Raw genomic sequence first — 18,106 nt, 5'->3', positions numbered from 1 at the left:
CCCCCTCTCTCCGGCAGAGACCCAAGCCATGTCTGAATACATCCAGGACAACTTGGCTAGAGGCTTTATTTGGAAGTCTTCATCCCCTGCAGGAGCAGGCTTCTTTTTTGTAAAGAAGAAAGATGGGTCCCTGCGCTCGTGCATCGATTATCATGGCTTGAATCGGATCACGGTGAAGAATAAGTATCCATTGCCATTTATCTCTGAACTTTTTGATCGCTTGAAGGGGGCACGTGTATTCACCAAGCTTGATCTTCGAGGGGCCTATAACTTGGTTCGCATACGTTCCGGGGATGAGTTGAAGACTGCATTTAACACGCGTGATGGACACTACGAGTATTTGGTTATGCCCTTTGGGCTTTGCAACGCACCAGCCGTATTCCAAGAACTCGTCAATGATGTCTTTCGGGATCTCCTCTACTCCTGTGTCATAGTCTACCTAGACGACATCCTGGTGTTCTCTCCTGATCTGGCCACACATCGCTGAGATGTTCGCCAAGTCCTTCTACGGCTCAGAGAGAAGCATCTCTTTGCCAAATTGGAGAAATGTCTCTTTGAGCAAACGTCATTACCTTTTCTCGGTTTCATCATTTCGAACTCGGGACTAGAGATGGATCCGGAGAAAGTCTCGGCAGTCCCCAATTGGCCACGTCCCTCCGGAGTCAAGGCAATCCAGCGGTTTTTGGGCTTTGCCAATTATTATAGGCAATTTATCCCTCATTTCTCGTCTTTGTCGAAACCCATCTCAGCTCTGGTCCGCAAAGGGGCCGACCCCAATCGTTGGCCCTCTGAAGCAGAGGCTGCTTTCGCTACCCTGAAACAAGAATTCGCTAAGTCTCCAGTACTTCATCGCCCGGATGCCAGCAGGCCATTTATCCTCGAGGTGGACGCATCCTCGGTGGGAGCTGGAGCAGTTCTCCTGCAAAAGTCCTCCTCGGGCTGCACTCTTACCTGCGGATTCTTTTCTAAGGCGTTCTCCGCTCCCGAACATAACTATGCTGTGGGAGATAGGGAACTCTTGGCCATAAAGATGGCCCTTGAAGAATGGCGCCATCTTCTCAAGGGTGCTCTCCATCCGTTCATCATTTTTACGGATCACAAAAATTTGGCCTATCTTCAGTCCGCCCAGAGGCTCAACCCTCGACAGGCCAGATGGTCACTGTTTTTTGAAAGATTTGACTTTGAACTCCACTTCCGACCCGGGGAGAAGAACGTCAAGGTGGACGCCCTTTCACGGTCCTTCATGTCTGTGGACAAGGAGGAGGGTCCAAATCATCTCATTGACCCTGCCAACATCCTTACCGTGGCTCCAGTAGGCCTGGCTTCCCCATCAGCTGGTAAGACCTTTGTTCGGAGTGAGGATAGATTAAAGGTTCTGCGTTGGAGTCACTCTTCAAGATTCTCTGGACATGCCGAAATTAACAAGACTCTCTCGCTTGTCTCCCGCCATTACTGGTGGCCTTCGATTCGCAAGGATGTTCAAGACTTCAATGCTTACTGTCCTTCTTGTGCCCGGAACAAGGTTCCCTGGCATGCTCCAGCGGGCCTCTTGCATCCATTACCAGTACCTGCAAACCCATGGACTCATATTACCATGGATTTCGTCACTGACTTGCCTCCTTCGTCTAGATGTACGGTGATATTGGTGGTCGTGGATCGTTTTTCCAAAATGGCCCACTTCATCGCCCTGCCTTGTCTACCTACTGCTCCCGAGTTGGCAAAGATCTTTTTGCTTCACATTTTTCGCCTTCATGGTTTTCCTCAACATATTGTCTCGGATCGAGGAGTCCAGTTTACCTCCCGTTTTTGGCGAGCTCTCTGTGGATAGCTGAAGATAACATTGGATTTCTCCTCAGCCTATCACCCTCAGTCGAATGGTCAAGTGGAGCGAGTCAATCAAGCCTTAACATCTTACCTTCGACATTTTTCCAATGCTCATCAGGACGACTGGGTCTCTCTCCTTCCTTGGGCGGAATTCGCCTACAACAATCATCCTAGTGAAGCCTCCTCCAAATCTCCCTTTTTTGTGGTTTTTGGTCAACACCCCGGCATTCCTCTTCCTGTGTCCCCCACCTCGGGTGTGCCGGCAGCGGATTCCTTGTCCTTAGACTTCTCTCAGATTTGGAGGGAGACCAAAGTGGCTCTTGAATGTGCCAGCCTCAGAATGAAACGGTATGCCGACAAGAGACGGCTAGACGTTTCCCCGTATCGCCCTGGTGATAAGGTTTGGTTAGCTTCCCGATATATCAGGTTGAAGATCCCTTACTACAAGCTGGGACCACGTTTCATTGGTCCCTTTGACGTCTTAAGTCGGGTCAACAACGTAGCTTACAAGTTGAGGTTACCCGCCTCGTTAAAGATTCCCAACACCTTCCATGTGTCTCTCCTTAAACCAGCCGTATTTAACCACTTTCATTCTGCACCTTCTCAAACTTCCCAACCATGCAGTTCGGATAACACCTTTGAGGTGCGAGATATTCTGGCTAGGAAGACTGTGAGAGGAAAGACTCTGTTTTTGGTTGATTGGAAGGGCTTCGGTCCCGAGGAGAGATCATGGGAACCTCAAGAGAATATTGATGCTCCCCGCATCGTGAAACGGTTCCTCTCCAACATTAGGAGGAGGGGGCGTAAAGAGGGGGGTACTGTCACGGCGCTAGTCCCTGCTCCTGCTTACCTTGCTGCGCGCTCGGTCCGGCGCGCTCCTGCTCTTCAGCGCGCCCCCGCGCCTGGCCTCCGGCTCCCTCGGCGACGGGTACCAGCACACAGCGCGCGGCCTCCTGAATCATGTGACGCGCTAGTTCCGCCCCCAAGATGGCGGCGCCCACCGCTACATATGCCCGGCGCCAGCTCAGGTAAGACGCCTGATTATCATATACGGTGATGCGGTCTGCTGCGGTGCTCACTGTCTCAGGCCCTTTCTCGTTCTCTGTCTGTGTATGTTAGTGCTGTTCGCTGCCTGCCTTCCCCAGTCTTTCTTTCCAGTGCTCTGCCCTCCCAGTCTCCCTGAGGCTTTCTTCCCTCTGTCCTGCTCCCTGCGTTCTCCTTCCCGTTTCGGTTACCTGCCGTCCTTCTCCTTATTCATCTGTGCTCCTTACCTTTCAGCCTCCGGTCCTGTGCTCCCCTGGCTCTCCAGTCCTGTACCCCACTGGGCCCCTGCATTGCCCGGTGCCTCGCTTATTGTCCACGTCAGTACCTTCCTTCTATTTGCCTCAGTCGTCCCTTTGGTTCCGGCTGTTGCAGCTCTATCCCCTGGTGGCCTGTCCCTAACACTCCCTGTATAGGGGGTGGTTCTCACCTGGGCACTCGCCCCCGGGGGCTCTGGAGCCCTGACCCAGAGGATCCACTTTCAGGTACATCTTTATTTTCCTCTAACCGTAACAGCAATCATACAGGAAAATTCTTACCAATTAAGTCCAAGTATACCACACGCAAAGCGGCCCCAACGCGCGTTTCACTTGGGCTTCCTCAGGGGGCAATACTCACACTGTGTGTTTCAATTATATATATATATATATATATATACACCCCCCACAGTTGTACCCATTTTGCATCTGATAGCGGCGTTCATCACAAACAGCGCCCAAACTGGAAATGACATCACTCCCATACTCCAATGCAGCACATGACGCTGCTGAATCATTCCCATGGCAACTATAAACAACCATCATCAATATATATAAAAACGCGCGCCGAAATTTGGCTCATCTTTCATCGTTTTTAAGAAATCTCAAGATGGAAGAGGCCAGGAGCCATTTGGTGAGCTGCATTTCTTGCTACATGTTCACAGATTTACCAGTGGAAAAGCCAAACTTCACATGCCACAAATGCAAGCCTGTTGGAGGAAAAGTTGCAAAATCTCGAAGAGAGGTTAGCTACGTTGAAGATCATTAAGGAAGGTGAAGAGTTCTTGGACAGAGCAGAATTATCTCTTCATGTTACAGAAAGAGAAGAAATTCGAAGTGCACCTGAAGAAACAGAGGAATGGAGACATGTGACCCAGAGAAGCAGGAGGATCAGGAGGCAGTCAGCACCCATACTGCTCAGAAACCAGTACCAGGCTCTCACGCAGGAAAACGATGAAGAAATACATCAGGATAAGACTTTGCCAACAAACAGCAACCTTGTACGCCCTCAGAGTCCTCCTGGATGGAGAAAGAAAAATGTTGTGAAGAAGAAACGGAGAGTGGTGGTCATGGGGGATTCCCTGCTGAGAGGAACAGAGGCCGCTATCTGCAGACCGGATATAACTTCAAGAGAAATGTGCTGTCTTCCAGGTGCAAAAATTAAAGATGTGTCTGACAGGATATCAGGACTCTTCAGACCTACAGATGACTACCCATTCCTGCTACTACATGTGGGGACAAATGACACCGCAAGAAACGACCTGGAAACCATCTGCAGAGACTTTGAAGACTTAGGCAAGAAAGTGAAAGAACTGGGAGCGCAGGTGGTCTTCTCCTCCATCCTCCCAGTGGATGGCCATGGAACAAGGAGGTGGAATAAGATTCTGCAGGTGAACAACTGGCTACGTCGATGGTGCCGTCAGCAACGATTTGGATTTCTGGATCACGGAGTGAACTACTTATACGATGGACTACTTGCTAGAGATGGGGTGCACCTTACGAAGACTGGAAAGCATGTATTTGGAAGTCGCCTTGCTACACTTGTAAGGAGAGCTTTAAACTAGAACAACATGGGAAGGGAAGCAAAAGACCAGAAAAAGCCATACACCTGACAAATGCTATTGAGAACTCTGCTATTAGAAGTGGAAAGGAAGAACAAAGACGAAAGAATCTAATTAATAAAAATATTGGAGAAAGAGAAACCAATCACAAACTAAAATGTTTCTATACTAATGCACAAAGCATGGGCAACAAACAAGGAGAATTGGAACTACTAACACAGGAAAAGAAATATGATGTCATTGGAATCACTGAAACTTGGTGGGACAATACACATGATTGGAATACAAGACTAGAAGGATACAACTTATTTGCAAGAAACAGACTTGATAAACGAGGAGGGGGTGTCGCATTGTATGTTCGAAACGCGTATATCTGCACAGAGATTGAAGCTTCAGAGACTGGGAGTTCTGTGGAAACTGTTTGGGTAAGAATACAAGGACAGAACAATGGAAAGGACACCATTGTAGGCATTTACTACAGGCCGCCTGTGCAAGCCGAAGATATGGATGAACTCTTTATGCATCAGATGGCCAAGTTCTCCAAAAAATATGACATAGTTGTCATGGGAGATTTCAACTATGCAGACATTTGTTGGGAATCTCTCTCAGGCAAAACTAACAGGTCAAGGAAATTCTTATCCTCTCTTGCTGACAACTTTATCTTCCAAAAGGTAAGGGAGAAAACAAGGGGAACTGCTACCTTGGATCTAATCCTTATAAACAGGGAGGAAATGGTTGAGGAGATAAAAGTGGCTGGGACCCTAGGAGGTAGCGACCATGCTATTTTAGAATTTTGGTTAACTAGAGGCGGAAGACCTGTGAAGACTCAGACGTCAAGGTTAGATTTCAGAAAGGCAGATTTTAAGGGATTCAGAAAGAGAATTGGAGGGATCCAATGGCTGGATATCCTTAAAGACAAAAATGTCCAGGAAGGATGGGAAATCTTGAAAAATGAAATTCTCAAAGCACAGTTGTTAACAATTCCGAAAAGAGGGAAGAATAGGAAGCATTTAAGGAAACCAGGATGGATGAACACAGAACTTAAGCACATGCTAAAAAGGAAGAAAAAAATGTTTATAAAATGGAAAGAGGGAGGCATATCTAAAGAAGAATATAATGCTGTCTGCAGAACCTGCAGGGCACAAATCAGATTATCTAAAGCTGAAAATGAACTGAGGCTTGCAAGAGATGTCAAAAGCAATAATAAAGGATTTTGGGGATATGTCAAAAGTAAAAGAAAAGTCAAAGATGCTATAGGATTTTTACAGGATGAAAATGATGAAATGGTAAGACAGGATGTTGAGAAGGCTGAACTTTTAAATTCCTATTTTGCATCTGTTTTCTCTCAGAAAGGAAATGCAACATCAACTGTTATTCACTGTCCTATTAAGGGAATAGAAGAATCCAGGATATCTATAAACAGAAAGATAGTGAGGAAACACTTAGCTAATCTTAATGAATTCAAGTCTCCAGGTCCAGATGAATTACACCCCAGAATACTGAAGGAGATAGCAGAAGAAATTTTTGAACCCCTCTCCATAATCTTTGAAAATTCTTGGAGAACAGGAGAAGTGCCAGAAGACTGGAGAAGAGCAAATGTTGTTCCTATCTTCAAAAAGGGGAAGAAGGTGGACCCAGGCAACTATAGGCCGGTGAGTCTGACTTCTATACCAGGAAAGATCTTTGAACAAATTATTAAACAACATGTATGTCAATACCTGGATAAGAATGAAGTGATTAAACAGAGTCAGCATGGGTTTGTAACTAATAAGTCATGTCAGACTAACTTAATTTCCTTCTATGACGGTATCACTGATTGGGTGGATCAAGGAAATGCTGTAGATATAGTATATCTTGACTTCAGCAAAGCATTTGACAAAGTCTCTCATACAATCCTTATTGAAAAAATGACTAAGTATGGAATGGACAAGGCAACTGTTAGGTGGTTCATAACTGGCTTAGTGATCTGACCCAAAGAGTGGTCGTAAATGGCTGCACATCCAGTTGGAAGAATGTCTCAAGTGGGGTACCACAGGGCTCTGTCCTGGGCCCTGTATTGTTCAACATCTTTATCAACGATTTAGATGAAGGAATTGAGGGTAAACTGATTAAATTTGCTGATGACACAAAGCTAGGAGGGATAGCTAATACTAGAGAAGAGAGAGAGAGGATTCAAAAAGATTTAAATAAACTGGAGAAGTGGGCAGCAACTAACAGAATGGTTTTTAACAGGGAGAAATGCAAAGTACTACATCTGGGCAATAAAAATGAAAAAAGCATATATAGAATGGGAGGAATAGGGCTAAGTGACAGCACATGTGAAAAAGACTTGGGTATACTAATAGATCACAGACTGAATATGAGTCAACAGTGTGATGCAGCAGCAAAAAAGGCAAATGCAATTCTAGGATGTATTAACAGAAGCATACAGTCTAGATCACGTGAAGTCATTATTTCCCTCTACTCCTCTTTGGTCAGACCTCATCTGGAATATTGTGTCCAGTTTTGGGCACCAAATTTTAAAAAAGACATCAACAAACTGGAGCAAGTTCAGAAAAGAGCGACCAGAATGGTGACCGGTCTGCAAACCCTGTCTTATGAGGAAAGGTTGCAGGATTTGGGAATGTTTAGTTTGCAAAAGAGAAGACTGAGAGGAGACTTAATAGCTGTCTACAAATATCTAAAGGGCTGTCACATTGTAGAAGGATCAACTTTATTCTCATTTGCACAAGGAAAGACTAGAAGCAATGGGATGAAACTGAATGGGAGGAGACACAGATTAGATATTAGAAAAAACTTTTTGACAGTTAGAGTGATCAATGAGTGGAACAGGCTGCCACGAGAAGTGGTGAGTTCTCCTTCAATGGAAGTCTTCAAACAGAGGCTGGACAGACATCTGACTGGGATGATTTAGCGAATCCTGCTTTGAGCAGGGGGTTGGACCAGATGGCCCAGGAGGTCCCTTCCAACTCTACGATTCTATGATTCTATGATTCTATGATTCTATATATCAAACACAGAGTGCAGACCGGAAGTGACATCACTCCCACCCTTCATAGCGGCGCCCATACTTGCGCAATCAATGCCATGGCAGCAGTAAACAGCCCATATCATAGGCAGTGCTTAAACGGGGAGTGGCGTCATTCCCAGAATACAACGCGAATACACAGGGTAACACATCGCCATGACAACAGTAACCCACATGCCGCATATCACAGACATAATAGCGCTATGCCCTTTATACATTACCGATATATGCAGTGCAATATAATTACTCTAGGATATAATTACGGTGCATGTTACTGTGACACGTGCGCCGGAAATAACATCGCTCCCAGGCCTCCACCATGACACATATATTGTGCCAAGCAGGACGCCAGCAGCGATGCCCCAGATCACACAAGGCACAGCCATGCGCACCTATCCATGGATACACCATGTTTACCATCAACATCGGTCTCCCAATGAAACATATACTGGCTCAAATCATTAAAGTGTACAAAGTGCAAAGAAAAATACAATACAATACAAGTAAGTGAAATAAATGACATAAGAGATAATAAATAATTATATCAAAATTATTATATCATATCATCAGTGAATAGTGTAAAGTGACAATATGAAAAGTACAAAATCCAGATAAAGTGCAAACAATTCAATCACAGTGAATATGTATTTATAAATAAAATCAATTTCATCCATGTAAACTGATTTGAGTCCGCTTTCATCAATATGTTCCAGAGGTATTTTAAACAGACATCCGCTATTCATGTAAGTCCATACATCAGGGTAACAGCATCAGGGTATAACATATAAAAAACCCATGGTAACATGAGACGCATGCAGTGCCGTATTAGGCAGTTTCACTTGTCCTTTACACTCAGGATTCACGGGGTCGCTCCGAGGGTTTATATTTTCTGAAGAAGGTCCATATAGTGACCGAAAAGTTACAAATGAATATAACCGTTTGGATTACTTCACTGTGAATAAATAATCAATTTTTGCTGAAATGGGAGTGCCAGATTTTTTTCTACATACGGTATTATTAGGATTGGTATCCTTTTCTGTGCACCCCTTCTGTGAACTACGGAGTGACGTGTTCCTTTAATTTGCACACTGCAGTACTTTGTTCTGCCCTCAACAGGGCAGAGAAGTACGCCTGTGCAGGAGCGCAATTCCGGGGAGCCATGAAGCAAGCAGGAAGGCGGCGTCGCAAGAAGATGGGAGGCCCCGGAACTGCGACACCCATCGGACCGGCCGGCCCCCGGGTGAGTATAACAAAAGTTATTTTTCTTATCTTTCAGGTTGTACCGGGGGCTTATGTACAGCATTATAGAATGCTGTATATCAGCCCTGAAAGGCAGTGGCCGCATCTTATAGCAACCAAAACAGGTGACAGGTCCTCTTTAACAGAAATAAACACTTGAAATAGATCACTCTGTTTGTAATGACTCTATATAATATACTAGATTATGGCCCGATGCTATTGCATCGGGAGGATGCGATAGCATCACACCTCTTGCCATGTTAACCCTCAACACACACACTCCTCAACACACACTCCTCTCACCTTTCATCATCTCCACTCACTCTTTAACTCCACATACGACCCCTTCTCTCACTCCGTCTCTCATACTCACGCCGTCATCGCCGCTGCTCCACGATCCCCGACATCTTCTTCCGCCGGCGCCATCCTGGATCCAGACTTTGTCCACGCCGGCGACATGTTCTTGCGGCGACGCCATCTTGACTATCGCGGGATTTCGCCGATCCAAAATGGCGTCGCCGCAAGAACATGTCGCCGGCGTGGACGACATCGGGATCCAAAATGGCGTCGGCGTAATCTCGCGAGATTTCGCCGACGCCATCTTTTTGGATCCCGAGTCGTCCACGCCAGCGACATGTTCTTGCGGCGACGCCATCTTGAATCTCGCGGGATTTCACGAAATCCAAGATGGCGTCGCCGCAAGAACATGTCGGCGGCCTGGAGAACGTCTGGATCCAGGATCGCGGCGGCGGAGGAAGATGTCGGGGCAGCGACGATGACGGTGTGAGTATGAGAAACGGAGTGAGAGAAAGGAACGTATGTGGAGTGAAAGAGTGAGTGGACGTGAGTGGAGGTGAAAGGTGAGAGGAGTGTGTGTTGAGGCGGTGTGGTGTGTTGAGGGTTAACATGTGCGTGTGTGTGGTGACGTCACCGGTTACAACTGGACGGAAGTTGTTACAACCGGAAGCTGCTTAGGGCATTTATTATTATAGATGAGGTTCACTTTTTGTATTGAAGAACTGAAATAAATTAACTTTTTGACATTCTAATTTTGTGAAAAGCACCTGTAAGTACAATATTTAACACGTTGCCAATTTTCTAAATACATATGTTTCTAAAGCTGCTATAGACATAAAATTCTCACCAGTTGTCAGTAACAACACATCCAATCCACACAGGCAAAAAAATCAAACCACAAAAGGCCATAATTTAAGTTGTGTGTAATAATGAGACATGACACAGGGAAAATGTTGTTGAGTAAACTTTAAATGCGCTTGAACATGCTTTTTGCCCAGCAATGGAGTCTTGCGTGGTGAGTGTGCATACAGATCATGGAGTTTGAGTGCATTACTTATGATTTTCTTTGAAACAATTGTACCTGCTGATTCCAGGTCTTCCTGTACCTCTCCATAGGTAGTCCTTGTCTCTTTGAAAACTCTTCTGATAATTATTTTCACTCCTCTGTCTGAATTCTTGGTCATGGCGATTTATGGTGAAATTATGTTCTTTCCCCTTCTGAATTATGGCCCCAACAGTGCTCACTTGAACCTTCAATAGTTTAGAAATTCTTCTGTAACCAATGTCATCAGTATGTTTTGCAACAATAAGGTAGTGAAAGTTTTCAGACAGCTTGCTGGTTTTACCCATCATGAGAGGTTTCTTGTGTGACACCTTGGAACTAGATGATATTGATTTTCACTAAGCGACAGGATTTATTTCCAACTGCTGATAGATTTCAGCTAGTGTCATGACTTTCCATTGCTTTTTGCAACTCTCTTTCTTCATGTGTTCAATACGTCTTCCCTGTGTTTTTTCTCATTATTACATATAACTTAATTTGTGGACATCTGTGATTGGATTTCTTTGCCTCTGTGGATTGGATGGGTTGTTACCGATATCTGGTGAAAATTTCATGTGAATAGCACCTTTAGAAATGTATTTTCTTAGAATATTGGTCACGTGTTTAATACTTATTTCACCAGCTGTGTAGAGGCCATAATAGAGGGATTTACTACTGCACTGTGGTATTTTGCACTTCTGAGGAAGTATTTTGTGTTACACTGTGGTATGTGGCACGTGTGGGGAAGTATTTATTGTTATATTGTGATATTTATCACTTTTAGAGATGTATTTTCTGCTGCATTATGGTATTTGGCTCTTCTGTGGAGGTATTTGGAACTGCACTGCAGTGTTTCGCACTTTTGGGGTGGAATTCTGTGATGCACTGTGGTATTTGGAACTTTTAGAGAATTATTTTGCGATTCCCTGTGCTGCTTATTAGTTCTAGAGATACAGTATATTTTATGCTGTAATGTGCTATTTGACTTTTCTGGTTGCATTTATTGCTACATTGTAGGGAGATATTTTGTGCTGCATTATGCTATTTGGTGTCCCTGGGAAGATATTTAGTGCTGCACTGTGATGTTTGGCACTTTTGCAAAAGTATGTGCTGCTTGGCAGTTCGGATATTTTAAGCTGTAATGTGCTTTTTGGCCTTTCTGGCATTTTTGGTAGTATTTAATGCTGCACTGTGGAAGGAAGGGGGTGTATTTTGTGCGGCATTGTGCTATTTGTTATCCTGGGGAGGTATTTTGTTGTTTGGCACTTTTGCAAATGTATTTTGTGCTGCACTGTGCTATCTGGCAATTCTAGTGATGCATTTTGTGATACATTGTGCCATTTGGTTCTTTGAGGTGATATCTTATGCTGCACTGTGCTATTTGGCGCCTCTGGGTAGGTATTTAGTGCTGCACAGTGGTGTTTGATGTCTCTGAAGATATGTTAAGTGATGCATTGTGATTTTGGCACTTTTGGGGAGGTATTTTGTGGTGCATAAGGCTATTTGACACCTCTAGGGAGGTATCTTGTTGGGCATTGTAGTTTTTAGTGCTTCTCATGAGACGCTTTGTCCTGCACGGTTGTGTTTGGTAATTCTGGGAAAGTATTTTGTGCTGCAAGGTATTAACCCCTTTCCTACATTAGACGTACTTTTCTGTCCATGTTACCTGGGACCTAAGTCCCAAGGACAGAATAGTACGTCTAACGCGATCAGCGGCGCTCACGGGGGGAGCGTCGCTGATCGCGGCCAGGTGTCAGCTAATTATTACAGCTGACACCCGACACTATGTGTCAGGGGCGGTCACAGACCGCCCCCGGCACATTAACCCCCGGCACACTGCGATCAAACATGATCGCAGTGTACCGGAGGATCAGGGAAGCATCGGCAGGGAGGGGGCTCCCTCCGTGCTTCCCTGAGACCCCCGCAGCAGCACGACATGCAGCGCTGCTGCAGGGGCCTCCTTCCCTGCAGGTCCCCGAATCCAATATGGCCTTCGGGGGCCTGCAGGGAGGCGTCTTTCTTAGTGCATACTTAGAGCAGGCTCTGAGAAAGCCTGCAGCAGCGCCTGTCACATCGCTGATGTGACAGAGTGCTGTGCAACCTGTCAGATCAGCGATCTAACATAATGCAGTGATGTCCCCCCTGGGACAATGTAATAAAGTAAAAAAAAAAAAGAGTGTAAAAATAATTTATAAAAAAAACAATAAAAGAACACATATTTAGTATTGCCGCATCCATAATGACCCGCCCTATAACACTGTCCCACTAGTTAATCCCTTTATTGAACCCCTTAAAAAATAAAAATAAAAACGAAGCAAAAAATAATGCTTTATCATCATACCGCCGAACAAAAAGTGCAATAACACGCGATCAAAAAGACGGATAAAAATGACCATTGTACCGCTGAAAACGTCTTGTCCCTCAAAAAACAAGCCGCACACAGCATCATCAGCAAAAAATTAAAAAGTTATAGCTCACAGAATAAAGCGATGCAAAAATAATTATTTTTTTATATAATTGTTTTCATTGCATAAAAGCGCCACAACATAAAAAACCACATAAATGAGGTATCACTGTAAACATACTGACCCGATGAATAAAACCGCTGTATCAATTTTACCACACGCGGAAAAGGTGTAAACGCACTCCCCAAAAGAAATTCATGAAATGCTGGTTTTTGTTCATTCTGCGTCCCAAAAATCAGAATAAAAAGCGATCAAAAAAGTCACGTGCCCGAAAATGGTATGAATAAAAACGTCAACGCGTCCCGCAAAAAATAAGACCTTGCATGACTCAGTGCGTCAAAATATGGAAAAATTATAGCTCTCAAAATGTGGTGATGCAAAAGCTATTTTTACAATAAAAAGCGTCTTTAAGCGTGCAACAGCTGCCAAACATACAAACCCGCCACAAATAGTTAATCAAACCTCCTATTATCACCCCCTTAGTTATGGAAAAATAATATAATTAAAAAAATGTATTTATTTCCATTTTCCCATTAGGGTTAGGGTTAGGGCTAGGGCTAGGGTTAGGGTTAGGGCTAGGGTGAGGGCTAGGGTTAGGGCTGAGATTAGGGTTAGGGGTGTGTTGGGGTTAGGGTTGGAGTTAGAATTGGGGGTTTTCCACTGTTAAGGCACATCAGGTGCTCTCAAAACGCAACATGGCGTCTGATCTCAATTCCAGCCAATTTTGCATTGAAAAAGTCAAACGGTGCTCCTTCCCTTACAAGCTCTGCCATGCGCCCAAACAGTGGTTTACCCCCACATGTGGGGTATCAGCCTACTCAGGACAAATTGTACAACAACATTTGGGGTCCAATTTCTCCTGATACCCTTGGGAAAATAAAAAATTGGTGGCAAATATATCATTTTTGTGGAAAAAAATATGATTTTTTTATTTTTATGGTTCTACGTTATAAACTTCTGTGAAGCACTTGGGGGTAAAAAAGTGCTCACCACACATCTAAATAAGTTCCTTGGGGGGTCTAGTTTCCAAAATGGGGGTCACTTGTGGGGGTTTCAACAGATTAGGCACATCAGAGGCTCTCCAAATGTGACATGACACCCGCAGACCATTCCATCAAAGTCTGCATTCCAAAGCGTCACTACTTCCCTTCCGAGCCCCGACGTGTGCCCATACAGTAGTTTTCTCCCACATATGCGATATCATCGCACTCAGGACAAATTGGACAACAACTTTTGGGGTCCAATTTCTCCTGTTACCCTTGGGAAAATAAAAAAATTGGGGACTAAAAGATCATGTTTGTGGAAATAATATGATTTTTTTATTTTCACGCCCGGGCATTATAAACTTCTGTGAAGCACTTGGGGGTTCAAAGTGCTTACCACACATCTAGATAATGTCCTTGGGTTGTCTAGTTTACAAAATGGGGTCACTTGTGGGGAGTTTCCACAGATTTGGCACATCAGGGGCTCTCAAAAGGCAACATGACACCCACAGACCATTCCATCAAAGTCTGCATTCCAAAACGTCACTATTTCCCTTCCGAGCCCCGACGTATGCCCATACAGTAGTTTTCTCCGACATATGGGATATCAGCGTACTCAGGACAAATTGGACAACAACTTTTGGGGTCTAATTCCTCCTCTTACCCTTGGGAAAATGAAAAATTGGGGACTTAAAGATCATGTTTGTGGAAAAAATATGATTTTTTTATTTTCACGCCTGGGCGTTATAAACTTCTGTGAAGCACTTGGGGGTTCAAAGTGCTCACCACACATCTAGATAAGTTCCGTGGGGGGTCTAGTTTCCAAAATGGTGTCACTTGTGGGGGATTTCCACTGTTTTGGCACATCAGGGGCTTTCCAAAAGCGACATGGCGTCCGACCTCAATTCCAGACTTAAAAGTCAAAAGTCGCTGCTTCCCTTCCAAGCTCTGCCATGCGCCCAAATAGTGGTTTACCCCCACATGTGGGGTATCAGCATACTCAGGACAAATTGCACAATAACTTTTAGGGTCCTGTTCCCTTTGGGAAAATAAAAATTGGGGGTGACAAGATCATTTTTGTGGAAAAAATGATTTTTTTAATTTTACGGTTGTACGTTATAAACTTCTGTGAAGCCCTTGGGGGTTCAAAGTTCTCACCACACATCTAGATAAGTTCCTTGGGGGTCTAGTTTCCAAAATGGTGTGATTTGTGTGGAGTTTCCACTGTTTTGGCACATCAGGGGCTTTCCAAACGCGACATGGCGTCCGATCTCAATTCCAGCCAAAAAAGTCAAATGGCGCTGCTTCCCTTCCGAGCTCTGCCATGCGCCCAAATAGTGGCTTACCCCCACATTTGGGGTACCAGCGTACTCAGGACAAATTGCACAATAACATTTTGAGTCCTGTTACCCTTGGGAAAATAAAAATTGGGGGTGAAAAGATCATTTTTCTGGAAAAAATATGATTTTTTAATTGTATGGCTGTACGTTATAAACTTCTGTGAAGCCCTTGAGGGTTCAAAGTGCTCACCACATATCTAGATAAGTTCCTTGGGGGGTCTAGTTTCCAAAATGGTGTCACTTGTGGGGTTTTTTTAGAATGGTGTCACTTTTGGGTATTTTCTATCAAATAGACCCCTCAAAGTGACTTCAAATGTGATGTGGTCCCTAAAAATAAAATGGTGTTGTAAAAATGAGAAATCGCTGGTCAACTTTTAACCCTTATAACTTCCTAACAAAAAAAATTTTGGTTCCCAAATTGTGCTGATGTAAAGTAAACATGTGGGAAATGTTACTTATTAAGTTTTTTGAGTGCCATATCTCTGATTTAAGAGCATAAAAATTCAAAGATGGAAAATTGCGAAATTTTCAAAATTTTTGCCAAATTTCCGTTGTTATATGAATGAAATTTTACCACTAACATGAAGTACAGTATGTCGCGAGAAAACAATGTCAGAATCACCGGGCTCCGTGGAAGCGTTCCAGAGTTATTGCCTTATAAAGGGACAGTGGTCAGAATTGTAAAAATTGGCCCGGGCATTAACATGCAAACCACCCTTGGGAGTAAAGGGGTTAATTATCCCTACTGGGGAGTCATTTAGTGCTCGGCTGTTTTCACAGCTCTCACAGAACTAAATAGCGCACATTCACTGACACAATTCCACTGACAGTATCTGTTACACCTTCCTGGATGAGGGTGGTCTGGTCTGGGACTCCCATTCTCAAAATATCTGCATTACAGAGACACAGCTGAATGTCTGCAGTGTGATCGGCTGATTCTCTGGGTGACTATAGCCCCCTTCACACATAGCAAGATCGCTAGCGATATCTCTAAAGCGTCACCGATTTTGTGACGCAACAGCGATATTGCTAGCGATCTCGCTACATGTGACACTTACCTCCGACCGGCCCCCCCACTGGCTATCATTGATCGCGCGAGATCGTCCTGGTCCATTTCTTGTTGTTGGCGCCGACGAGTGACTCCATGGACGCGGGAGGAAGTCGTCAGCAGAGCTGCTGTCTGACAGGTAAGTAACGACCGCCGACCGCTGCTGCATCGCTGGTGAGATCTGCCTGTTTGGCAGCTCACTAGCGACCATTTAGTGATGCACCAGCGATCCTGACTGGGTCGTATCGCTGTCGGGATCGCTGGTGCATCGCTAAATGTAACTGGACCTTATCGCTGGGGCCTGGCAGCTACTGAGCTGTTCAGAAGCCAATCAGCACATAAGGACCATGTCTGTCTATAGGTGAGGGGCATCCTATTACACACTGCCTCTAGTATACAAAAATGGCCGAACTGGCACCCTTCATAAGGCCTCAACTTATTTTGAAAACTCACATGCACCATTTACTGCCATGACTGTGGTGTCAATGGGATGACAGAGAAAACCCATCCCTCTGTTTAACTGCTTACATAGTGCAGTCACTACAATCTGCACTCTCAATCCAGGTTGTTGCAGATGACACATACTGTAGATGATGCAGGGGTAGTTCTTATACCATTCCTGTACCTCACATTTATTATTGGCAGATGATGACAATGTGTTACTAATACAGGAAACACATACATTTCTGAAAATTGTATTCTTTAAGACTGGTAGAACTGCCCAAGAGGTTCAAACCTTTATATAATAAGTTTTTCTATATAAATTATGATTAAATGAAAGGGTTTTTTTATGGATCTCATTTATATAATAGTCTGAAATATAAAAAAAAATATTTAGCATAAAACGATTATTGATTGACTTTTGATATTTTTTATATACCTTCTGGATATATTTGTCAACTAATATAACAACCAACCCAGACGTGGCATTTAGGTGTCGCTATAGTTCTTCTCTTCCTTTGTTTTATCGTCATGGAATTTTTTATCTTGTTAGTGTTTATTTATTTGTTAATCTATATATAAAAATGAATGTGTGTGTGTATCACCAACCAATCACAAAGCATCTTTCATTTCACCAGAGCTGTTCAAAAGAAGCTGAGCTGTGATTGGTTGCTATGACCAACAGTTTTCCTTGCAAACAATCACTAATCATCTCTCATTTCACCAGAGCTGGTTAAAAGTAGTTGAGCTGTGATTGGTTGCTATGACCAACAGTTTTCCCACTTGACAACACCTCAGCAGACACTGACATGGTGGGAGAAATATAGCATCCCTGGGAACATAAGCTCCCAGCCATTGTCTGCCCCCCTGAAAGGAGCAGAGAGCACATGACAGAAGTGAATCCCCCCTCCGGTGTCCATATACCCATCACTCATCCCGTAGGCACATCTTCCCTCTTAAAGGGATCATTGGTATGGAAGTCAGAGCAAATCCATCCAGTGCTTTGGTTTTGACCCCAGGCTTCTCTTAAAGGGAGCCCCGGTATGGAAGTTAGGACAGTTCCACTCAGCTCTGTGGTTCTGACCCCAGTTTCTCTTAAAGGGATCATTGGTATGGAATTTAGGGCAAATCCACTCTGCGCTTTGATACTGACCCCAGGCCCTTCTTAAAGGGATCTCCGGTATGGAAGTCAGGGCAAATCCATCCAGCGCTTTAATTCTGACCCCAGGCCTCTCTTAAAGGGATCCCCGGTATGGAAGTCAGGGTAATTGCCTTCAAATGCTCTGATACGGACCCCAGGCTCTCTTAAAGGGATCTCCTGTATGGAAGTTAGGGCAAATCCCTCGGCACTCTGATTCTAACCCCAGGGTTCTATTAAAGGGATCATTGGTATGCAAGTCAGGGCAAATCCACTCAGCGCTCTGGTTCTGATCCCAGGCTCTCTTAAAGGGATCCCCAGTATGGAAGTTAGGGCAAATCCACTCAGTGCTCTGGTTCTGACCCAAGTCCCCTCTTAAAGGGATCCTCGGTACGGAAGTG

The sequence above is a fragment of the Dendrobates tinctorius genome, unplaced genomic scaffold (assembly GCF_039654945.1).
Source record: "Dendrobates tinctorius isolate UK_male_01 unplaced genomic scaffold, ASM3965494v1 ptg000005l, whole genome shotgun sequence".
In the NCBI taxonomy this organism is placed as follows: Eukaryota; Metazoa; Chordata; class Amphibia; order Anura; family Dendrobatidae; genus Dendrobates; species Dendrobates tinctorius.
This window is presented reverse-complemented; position numbering follows the sequence as displayed.